This window comes from Protopterus annectens, chromosome 1.part0, assembly GCF_019279795.1.
Source record: "Protopterus annectens isolate FY-2018-M chromosome 1.part0, PAN1.0, whole genome shotgun sequence".
In the NCBI taxonomy this organism is placed as follows: Eukaryota; Metazoa; Chordata; order Ceratodontiformes; family Protopteridae; genus Protopterus; species Protopterus annectens.
The window spans coordinates 1575435898-1575448422 of NC_056725.1; positions in this window are offsets into that span (position 1 = coordinate 1575435898).

A 12525-nucleotide genomic window follows, 5' to 3' on the forward strand; every position below is an offset into this window, starting at 1 on the left:
AAACTATTACTTGTACTAATACACTGAAGTCTTTCTTTGGCACACTGTGCTGTCCACAACTTTCTTTTGGAATCCAGTCCTATGTTTTTTTACATTAAAGGAAAGACTAATCAGAATGTCATGGTCTCTAGCTCTGGACTAGATGATGTCTTTTTATCTGCAAACTATATGTCATGCATGAGCCTACCACATGCGGTCCCTTACTACTGCTGCCAGCTAGTCATCATTAGTCATAGTAGGACTGGAACTGGGAACTGCAGTAATAGCTTGATCGTGTTGTACAGAGTGCAACATGCATTAAACATCTTGCATGCAGTAGCTGGGTCATACTGAAGGGCACTCCTAGAAGCATCCAAGCATCTGAATCTGCTTTTCAACATACCAAACATTCTCTCAATGACAATACGGGTCTGCATCAGGCCTGTATTAAAATTACCTTCTACTACAACATTTGGATTTTTTACTGGTGTCATGATCCGTGGCTCAAGTGGATATCCAGCATCACCTGAAAAAAAAAAAAGAAAAGGGGGAGGCAAAACAAAGTAAAAGTGTTTTAGTATTAAGCAATACATTTTACCAAGAATAAATAATTATTTTATTTTCATTTAATTTATTTAACATTTGTTTACCGGGAAAGTCCGACTGGAACAGAGCCCATTTTCAGTGGACACCTGGGGAGAAAGGCTCCAGACGCATGTCTTTGGAATGCATTAAATGAGCAAAAAAAAAAAAAAAATTCCACTTACTGATAAAATGACCACTGGGCATCCTACCATGCAAGAAGAGGGGGTAGAATGAGCTAGTGTGCCAAATACAGGAATCATGTGCACTGCCAGGATGCTGGGAAGACACGCTGATGATGCACCCCTATGTACCACACACATTGTCTGATAGGTAACGGTAGCGTTTCTTTTTGCATTTCCATTCCACCCTTGGACCAGATGGGTCAATGCTGGATGCAAACAGTTATGGCTCAGTCAAAATAAGCAGCTCACAATAGGAAATAGCAATGCTAACAGCAAGAGAAAGTATCTTTGTTGTTTGCAAAGTAGATAGAAAAGGTGCAAGTCTGCCTTTTATAACAAATCTGCAAATGGGCAGATATGTGTCAAAATATGACTTTAAATCACAAACAGGCAGGAGAATGGCTTATTAAGATATGAGGATTTACATTTATCATTAGTATTTCATTATTTGTTCATTTGCTTACATTTATTCATAGCCATTGTGCAATAATATAAATCGCCTCTGTGAATCTAACTTAGCTGCTCTTATTCACAAACAGCATGGATTAACTTCACAGTTTCACATAATGACTATAAACACCCCTCTTAGACTAAATATTGATAGATATGCCCATCAACCAAAAGAAAATCATTTTAAGAGATTGTACATTTTTTTGTGCTAATTCACTAGGCAATACTACTACTACAAATAGTAAAACAATATTTAGAATGGATTATTCAAATTTAAAAAAGAAAATATATAGTGAAAGCATTGACAGCAGAGTCTCTAACAATTGGAAGTTTATCTAAAAATACATCAGGTATTTTAAAACACAGCAGTCATAAAATATGTTCCTAGGTCATCCTGGGGGCTTGCACACACATTTATCAAGAAAGGAAGACATAAAACTCGATGGACACAATTACATCTCACATTGCAGACACTTCCAATCCCTTTGACACAGTTCAGACATTGAAGCACAGTATATCACTGCAAGCACAGTAGAAATAGATCACTAATAAGGTATGTGACAGATATTTTCCTAACTGTCTATTTCCTGATGAATTGCACTCCACCAACACACCTTAGTTTAGTTCATAAAAAATTGTCATTCCATAGGCACGACAGAAGAGCTAACATCATTGCCATATTTTGGTAATGAGGGATATAATGCTGTTAGGTATTGACTGAAATTTGGTAGTGTCATTGTGTGGGAGTAGGGCAAGGTGTTGTTATGGTAGCAAGGTTGCTTGCATCACTAGGTGCTCTGCTGCTGGTAGGGTTTTTCCTGTCATACAAAAGAGGTTTATTTTTTTTCCCTTTTTTATTGGAAAACTGATATGCTGCTCAGATCTTTATGCTGAGAAACATATCAGCAGGATAGGTGGATCACTACACTGACAAGCAAAGTACCATCTGAGTGCATGCATCTGGAGTCCCATGGATACAAAACACACAGATGGTGTTGTGGTTGCAAATAGTGTGTGATCATGGAAGGTCATTTCTATGTGTACTACATACATGCAGCACTGTGGCTACATAATGGAGTAAGACATGCCTACAACATCTTACCCCATTTGGCATCATGAAGCATGCCAACCCTACACTGTGACATACAATGTTTATGAATAATAAAATAAAGTTATATAACTAGCTATAGCAAGTAGTATGGCTGCAGAATACAGTAACTGTGTTATCTATCTTAGTAGAGCAGCCTGTTATTATGAGTCAGTCAGTCTGGGTTGTCTGCACTTACTCATTAAGTAAATATTTTGACTATAGTCATGCATTTGTTTGAAAGGACCCCAATGAGGAATGTTAAGAAATATTGTTAGATATTTTAAAACTATCTTCCAAGGTTGCTCCAGGAGTGAAAGAATGAAGAACAGACATAATTTGGAGATAAGACCTGTATGAGTGAGAGAATTGTTCTCAAAATCTAGCAACTTGACAAATACTATAGAGTAGCTGGATAAAGCCCTATGACTCAGGTGATAATTAGTGTTTAATTTACATGCTGGGGTTGGCTTTGGAAGGATGGGTATATCTATTCTCTCAGAGGACTGGGGGCAAATAAGAAGTCCTATACCACAGTCCCTAGGGGGAGGGGTGTCAATGTATGGGGATCTCCTGGGGAGTACATTAGGCTCAAAAGTCCATGAATACACTTACCTTCCTCAACAGGTGAATGTCTATGAGGAGGTGCAGTGACCACAGTGGTGATGGTGGTCACATGCCTCCCACACAGGAGGAAAGCTAAAGACTTAAAAAATAAAATTGACCTCATTGCTGGGATACAGGTGAGAGTGTAAGAAACCTCTATGGCTACCAGAATTGTGGGAATAGCTTGATGACTGGCAAGCAAGAGGCCATGAAGCATGCAATAAATAAATAAATATGGTTTATAAGATTAAAACTTCTCACAAAGCTGTTTTCAGTTGTAGCTTGTTTGTATTATAACATTGATTTAGGGAAACCAAATATACTCACTGGTCATGTTTGGGAAACTTGTCATCTGTTTGAAAGCAAGGTATTTAGGCATGTTATATTGTTGTAAATTAAAATAAAAAAAAATAGAGTGTTCTTCCTTTGCTTCTATATTTCAGAGTGGTCTGACTCCTTTGCAAAGAAGGTCATTATATTAGTTATGTTATTTTATTACACTACAATATTAGCTTGATGAGTACTTGTTACTGTGAGACAGAGACTGTGAAATGCTTATTGTCTTTCTTCATATGACTCTAAAATGCATATTCCCCTGGATTCTCAAAAGCTTGCACGGAGTCTGCTGTGTGATCAAGGAAACGCCTGCAGGGGCATGCACGAGAGCTCCAGCACTAATCCTACATGGACTAAGCCCTGGTATGCAAATCACCTAATTTGCAGGAGAAATCCATGCAAATGAGGTGATTTTGCAATCCAGGAAGCTTGCAATAGTCCAGGCAAGACTAGTGCAATCTGCAGAAATGTACTCGGTTAGTAACCGAGTACATTTCTGCAAATTCCAAAACGGAGCTATGGCAGCTCCAAATAAAGGCTACATACCATTGAGGAAGCATGCCAATGGCCAAGTATAAGGCCATTGGCATTGCAAACTGTCAAAAAAATTGAAAAATCAACTTATAATTTTTTTCCCCTATCTCGGCTGTTTAAGCATAGGGCAGCAGTGCACAAACGGAATCAGGGGGGAAATAAGAAAAACTGAAAATGAGCATTCTAACTAAAATCAGTATTCTGTCATGTAAGTCAATGGCAGGAAAAAGACAACCTGGCCAGGGAGTAGTGGTTGCTAAGGGGGGAGGCTCAGTGTGGGACATGTAACTATGCATTAGCAGGCAATCCTACGCAAATGAGGGAAAGGATAGTGAATCCCAGATTTTCCCAGGGTGTGAGGCAGGTCCCAAGAGTGTAAGAGTTTAAATAGCTGGGTGTAAGACTAGGATACAGGTGACTTCATGGGGGGTGTCAGGCATACTGTAAGTGGATTGGAAACCTGTGGCTTGGGATTGCTCCTAGCTTAGCACAACTAAGCTAGGGGTGCGTCTAAACCTGCCTAGCACTCTTTACAAAGTGTAAGCGGGTGTGTGTGCCATGCACCAAGTTTTACAGGAAGAAAAAGGAAGTTAAACCTGGAGAAAGCAGCTCTGTGCACATATGAGCACTCCGTTTGTGCAGTGCGCACACAAGCTTAAACAGGGAGGCAATGGGAAAGGAAAACAGCAGTAGGAAGGTAATCAAGGATAACTAGCTTAGGTAACAGGTGAAATGTATCAGAATCAGCCAGTTACACAGGCAGCAGACCAGCCCAGCCCCGCACACCACTATAAACTATGCAAACACCTTTCCCCCTTGTTTTTCGCAAAAACTCTGCACCACCGGTGTATACAGATGGGGACATTTTGCAAAACAAAAGCAAGAGAAAAAATGTTAGGGGCTGCTTTTGTTATCATAAACCAGCATGTGCAAGAGGCTGAGGGTGTTGAAGATGTGAATGCTCCTGAGCAACCCACAGTGAGGAGACAGAGAAGAGTGTACAGATCCAGGGTAACCTACCAAGGGCTACATGAGCTCGAAGTAGTGGAGTGCTATAGGGTGGACAGGGACCTCCTACAGAAAATTGTTGAGCTGTGCCGGCCATGCCTGACACACAGAACTATCAGAGGAGAACCCATCCCAGTGGATGCCATGGTATGTGTAGGCCTAAGAATACTAGCTACAGGTACCTTCCAAAGACCAACTGGGGATATGATGGGGATTTCACAGGCATCATCATCCAGGATACTCCACCACTTCCTGGATGCCATGTCAGCACATGTCGGTGAGCACGTATATTTCCCCATCACCCGTGAGGCGTTGGCCAGCAATATGCGTCTCTTCCACCAAATAGCAGAATAACCTGATGTAGTGGGTGCAATAGACTGCACACACATGTGCATTAAAGCACCACCAGGTGAGCGGGATAGGGTCTACATCAACCGCAAGGGCTTCCCCTCCATCAACTGCTAGGTCGTGTGCGATGTCCATGGCATAATAATGAATGTGTGTACTGGCTGCCCTGGAAGCTACCACAATTCCCACATCAGGCATCTGACACAGCTGTACCAGACATTTGCCAATGGGGACATCCCACACGGTCACCTAGTGGGGGATGCTGGATACTCACTGGAGCCATGGCTGATAACACCCATCAGAAATGCATACACATCCGAACAAGGACTCCATGATGACGCACATGCACAAACACAAATCATAATAGAGCATGTGTTTGGGATGTTCAAGTCACGGTTCCGGTGCCTGGACACATCCGCTGGAGCCTTGTAGTACTCAACAGCTACATGTACCCAAATTGTTCTTGTATGTGCCATGCTACACAATATGATCCTGCGGAAACAGCTGCAGCAGGAACAGCATGGGGCAAGGCCACACAGCCCCCCACCAGTGACAAGGCCTGCACAGGAGCAGAGTGACTTGTAGGAGGAACAACCTGAGCCTGCCCCAGTAGGCAAAAGGAGGTGTGCCCAGTATGCCCTGGCCTTGGCAAAGAGGCAATGCACAGCACATGCACTGAGACAGTAGGGACCCAGGGAATGACCCCTCTCTCTGACTCGCACATACAGTAAAAGGGATGCCAAACATGACACTACCTGTGCTCAACCATGTATAGGGAGTGTACTATGCGCATCTGACATAGGCAGCCCTGCAGCAACACTATCAATACTGGGACACCAACAAGATAAGTGACTCACACATGCCAGTCGGGGGGGGGGCACATACCCAACAACAGTCACAGCCAGCAGGATAGGTGTAGACAAACACAAACAAATGCTGTACTATGGCCTCTGAATGAGCTCCATGGGTAACCCCTACCCCAGCCCTACACAGACAGACTACAGCAGGCCAGCCAGTTGGATGTAAGTTGTGAAGGCTAGGAAATCAGAAACCAATATGTAGGTAGTGAAAGCTATGATCTCTAGTACACTGGTATGCCTCTAGCCAGCACAATAGGTAAGACTACAGACTGAAATGGTGTACCTGACATACCAGTACAGTCCTAGCAACTGTGTAAAAGTGAAAGGTGTGCCCCACCATCCTATGTACACTTATAGTAACAGTCAGGTGTGACCCCCCCCTACCCCTTGTAGAAATGTAGAAACAGTCAGGTGTCCCCCCGCTATGCAGAAATGTAGCAACAGTCAATGCCAAATGACTGATGTATACCCTGCAGACACAGCATGCTACCTGTTGATGTACAACATGAAGGTCAGCACCGCAGTACAAACCACCTGGCCTTGATCCACACATGCAATATAGATGGCCATACTGGGCATGCTCACACACTTAAACACAAGAAGGCCACGTCAGCAAACAACAGTGGAACAGACATATTTGGCAGTTGCAGTTCTCAGTGCAGACACACGTCAGTATGCACCACTCCTGTCTTGCACACACAGTGGATAGGAATGCAGACATATATGTAAGGACAACACACTATAATAAACCAAAGGTAGATGGACATAGATGTGTTGAAGAGGGTGACCGTGACAAGGAGCCATCTGGGCCAGTCCGACCCAGCACACAGCCAAAGGGCCCCAAATACATGAGGTGCAGGTGTCACTCACTGCAGATACTAGCCATCAGTGTCTGTCAGCTTGATGGCATGTTGCACTTGCCAGCTGTGCAACATGACTGTACAAGGAAGTTGTCACCTAGTAGCTGTATACATGTACCTGTCGCATATGACCCTGTGTGTGCCTGCATGCAACAGGTCAACCTCTACATGAATGGGTTACGGCCCATGCCCACACCACCCTCCCCATAGCAGTATCATGACAAGCCTGCTGAGGTCATTCAATGTGAAATACACCTTTGGGGGAGCTATAGCTCAGTAATCCCCATGGCACGTCCCATAACTGTGTACTGCTGTACTGATAAACTAGTTAGGTAGTAGTCCTAACCCCAGACTTTACAACTGTGTGAGTGTGTGTATGTGTGCGTGTCTTCGTCTCTGCCTGTGTAGAGAGAAATGCTTTCTAGGTTACTCACACTCAGTACAGTTCATATACACAACATTGGCAAGGCTGCTGGTGTCATGCACCTAGAAAACACCTCTGGGGAAATCATAGCCCAGTAATCTCCTTAGTGGTTTTTGTAACTGCGTACTGCTGTAGTGTGATAAAGTAGTTAGGTAGGTGTTCTAACCCCAGACCTGGCAACTATGTGTGTGTGTGTGTGTGTGTGTGTGTATGTGTGTGTGTGTGTCTGACTGCATAGAGAGCAATGCTTTTTAGGCTACTCACACCCCATACAATACACACACTCGACTTTGGCAAGGCTGCTGATGACACTCACCTAGAAATACACCTCTGGGGAGCTCATAGCCCAATAATCTCAGCAGTGCATCTTGTAACTGCGTACTGCTGTAGTGTGATAAAGTAGTTAGGTAGGTGTTCTAACCCCAGAATTGGCAACTGTGTGTGTGTGTGTGTGTGTGTGTGTGTCTGACTGTACAGAACAATGCTTTTTAGGCCACTCACACCCCGTACAATACACATACTCAACTTTGGCAAGGCTGCTGATGTCACTCACCTAGAAATACACCTCTGGGGAAATCGTAGCCCAGTAACCTCTGTAGCGTGTCTTGTAACTGCATACTGCTGTAGTGTGATAAAGTAGTTAGGCAGGTGTTTAAACCCAGACCTGGCAACTGTGTGTGTGTGTGTGTGTGTGTGTGTGTGTGTGTGTGTGTGTGTGTGTGTGTGTGTGTGTGTGTGTGTCTGACTGCATAGAGAGCAATGCTTTGTAGGCCACTCACACCCCGTACAATACACATACTTGACTTTGGCAAGGCTGATGATGTCACTCACCTAGAAATACACATCTGGGGAACTCATAGCCCAGTAATCTCCATAGTGCATCTTGTAACTGCATACTGCTGTAGTGTGATAAAGTAGTTAGGTAGGTGTTCTAACCCCAGACCTGGTGAAAATGTGTGTGTGCTTGACTGCATAGAGAGCAATGCTTTTTAGGCCAGTCATACACTGTACAATACACATACTCAACTTTGGCAAGGCTGCCGATGTCACTCACCTAGAAATACACCTCTGGGGAAATCATAGCCCAGTAATCTCTGTAACATGTCCTGGAACTGTGTACTGCTATAGTGTGATACATTAATTAGGTAGGTGTTCTAACCCCAGTCTTGGCAATTGTGTATGTGTGAATCTGTGTGTCTCTGTCTGTTCATGACTGAATGAAAGACAATGCTTTTTAGGTCACACACACTCCTTAGAATTGATATACCCAACATTGGCAAGGCTGCTGATGTCACTCACCTAGAAATACACCTCTGGGAAAGGCATAGCCCAGTAATGTCTGTCGTGCAGCCTGTAACTGTGCACTGCTGTATTGTGATTTATAGCTTTGGTAAGGTTTCCTCTCCACCCATGGCAGTTCTGGATGTTTTGCGTGTGTTTCAATGTCTGTGTATGGAGCAATGCATCATAGACTATCATAGACTACTCACGTGCTGTACAATTCAAATGCCCTACGTTGCCAAGCCTGCTGATGTCATTCATTGTGAAATACTACTTTGGGGAGAAAGGTTCCTGTAATCCCTGTGGTGCGACTTATAACTGCTCCATGCTGTAGTGTTCTATACCCACACATGACAGTTGTGGATGTTTTGTGTGTGTCTCACTGTTTCTGTAGGGAGCAATGCATTTTAGGCTAGTCACTCGCAGTACAGGTGAAATGTCCTACTTTGGTAATCCTGCTGATGTCAGTCACCTTTGGGGAAAAAGTACTCCAATAATGTCCGTGGTGTGTACTATAATTGCGTAGTGCAGTAGTGTAATAAACTAGTTAGGTAGGGGTCCAACTCCCGGACATGAAAGGTTTGTGTGTAAGTCATATCCTGTGTTGAGGTGAGTGTGTGACCAATGTGGAGGTGGTTTTGCTCATTACTTTTATGATGGCCCTACTATATATCACAATGTCAACCATACAGGGATAACAGATGTAAATTAGTTGGGAGGCTGGGGTGCAAAACCATACCCATACATGTGACATCAAGGCCAGCCACTCCAAATTAGCAACCCCACTATTACCCAGAGCACACACATGCCTAGGCAACAGTCAATATGTGGATAGTACACTGCATATTGGCAGCTGATAGTAACTATGCAGTGATAGCAGTGGGCTACAGAGTGCATGTCACCCTGGCCATCTGTCCAATATGCACGTACATGCAGACAGTGCACCTCCACCATGTTCCCCAATGGACACTTGCACCACCTGTGGTGCCTCCACATGTGACTCACAACGGACATACCATGCCTGACAACATGCCCTGTATGGACAGATGACACTGACATCAGGGAATGCTGTTGGCATGCTATCAATGTAGGTGAAGGGTAAACCTGCTGCCTATTACCAGGTCCTGCCACAGGTGGGCAAAACTGGCACAACTGATGATAAGCTGTGTTCACAACATGGGCCAGACAACCCAGGTACAGTTCCACATTTCACTGTACATGCATGTGGGAGGTGTGCACATCTCAGACACCATCCATGTCATGGACTAAGGAACACATACATGGCATGTGGTGCACAGCATTGGCCACACACAATAGTCACCCAGTTGACTGGATGGGGGATGCAATACCCACCTGTGTGAGCAAATGCAGTAACTACAGCCCTGAGCCACAATGCAGACCATTGTCATGTGGCCTGATGCTATGGTATACCCATCACCTACCCTTGTACAGCCTCCTGGCACAGTTGACCACCACACACCTGTGTAGACATGCACCCATGCATGTCAGAACTGGCATCCTGTGTGTACATGTGAGTGTGTGTTGTATGGTGCGTATGTCCACATCCACACTCACTACAACTCCCCAGGGCATACTGAAGCATGCTGTCTGATGTCTGACATCTCCTCATACTCTTTGACCATACGGCCTTCATATGACCCATGTGGTGCATGTGATACATGCACATTGATGTGTTGTGGCAATCCCACTACTGATGAGTTGCACTCCTGGCCCTGCCAAGTGTGTCAATGTGTGTGGATCCCTGTGTGAGTGTGCTTGTGTTGATGCTGGCACATGTTCATGCAGATAGGCACATGTACGACACCTACCGTATATATACCATATCCCTGTTGCAGATGTCACTCACCCTAACATATATGTTCTGTGTGCTCCACATCAGGTAACCCATGTGGTGCATCCAATAACTGCATCGAACTGTGATAGCACTACATAGTTGTCGGGGGTTTGATACCCTGTGCTGGTAGTTGTGTTACATGAATATGCTTCAGTTTTACACTTCCACACCTTCCTAACATGTATCTGCATCTGTCTGCCTCCCCCACTCCCTCTCTGGTGGATGTGGAGACCCACACCTGCCTTGCTTAGGCAGCAGCAGCATGTGTATGTTACATGATGATCATGATCAGCTGATGGCCTCTGCATGAATTGCAGTTCTCCCCAGCTGATTGCATGTGGAACAGCTGTGGTAACAATCCCATAGCCAATTGCATGGAAACACACTCCAATACCTAGGAACATCATGGTGGTGTTGGACCTTTGCAGTCACTGTAAGCAGGAACTAGATTTGATGTTTGGCAAACAGCATCCCAGATGGATTGCAGATTTACCTCTAACAACATACACTGTGGAAAGAGAGCAACCAACAGGATGGAGATGTGCCTGACCTGACTACAGATTGTAAGTGCTGCTATACTGCATTTGGAGTAATGTTGGTTTAACAGTGTTTGTCTGGATATGCCTGTCATACATGTCACAATACCTCCCATGTCAGTTCCATGTATATGAGGAATCCCCATCTGTAGGGTCATCTGCAGACTGGGCAGTGTTGTTCCTATGGTTTCATGTGTTAGCCACAGTGCATCAATCTGTGGAATGCAGAAGGTAGTATGAGGATTGCAGTCTGTAGATGGTGAAGGCCTTGACAGTTACTGACTTCATATCCCTCATAGGACATATGTTGCAACAAACCCCATTATAATAGGAATTATATGGGGTTATCACAGTAACGTGTATACTGGCCCTGTGTATGCGCTGTCAGTCACACCTCTGTCAACCTTTGTACATATGGCATGCATGAAGTGGTGCATATGTGCTTTACACCATAAATACAGTCATCATATCTGAAAATAAGCCAGTGATATATCAGATTGTTACACATGTCATGTACAGTAGTGGTTATATGTCATGACATAAGCTGTACATTCTGTGGATGATTGCACTGTACTGAGGTCTGTGTAGTGATGGTGAATGTTGGCAGTGTGTGCATTGTTAATATGTACCTCAGCCTGTGTACAGACTGTGGTAGATGTCATTGTTCTACCTCCCCTTCTCTCAGATATTACATGCTGCCCCACTGTATGGTACCATTTTGCTGTACATGTTTGTAGGGCCATACACACACATGTCCCATACCACAGATAGCCATCATGATAAACTGTTTAGCAGCCCAGTATATGTAGGGTTAATCAGTGAGTGGCACATATGAGGATGGTGTAGAACAGATAGTCCATATACTGTAATATTATGCTAGTTGTTCTGTAGTGGGCTGTGAGTATATCACACTGCCATTGCTGCCATTAGTCCACTGCTGTTGTATCCCCTGCACATATATGGGGCTGGGGCCATATATGTGTGGGCATCACCTACACAACACATGTGCGCCCTTATTCACTGCAGAGGCCAGAGTATGTAACAGTGGTATATGGACTTGTATTATTGAGTCCAGGTGAGGAGCACCATAAATGACCTAGGCTGTTACAAATGTGGGGGTATCAGTGGTGAGTTGCCACATGGTATGTGGATGTACAGTAGCGTATACTCCACCTATATTGACATTACTTACATGACTTGGGGTACTGCAAGCCTACTGCCTCCCGCAATACAGACTGTTCTGTGCATTATGCCTTGTTATGTTCCGGGTACAACCCATTTGATCACAAAACATGTTTACCTCCTACGGAGTTTGTACAGAGTGTAGACAGAGGCTGCTGAACTACACACCTGCAGTACATAGTGTTAATTGTGTGGTACCCTGTGGCCCAGTCTGTCAGCACTATTGTACATTCTGAAGGGCGTGGCTTGGACTGCAACAGCTGTTAACCTTTCCAGACTACTGCATAAGTGTAACTGTTTCACAGTTGCAGTACTCCATTTATATGGTTGTCAGTATTTGAACAGCTATATGATATGACATATAGGACTGTTATGGTACACAATTATTAAAGGAGTCCCATTTCTGCAAACC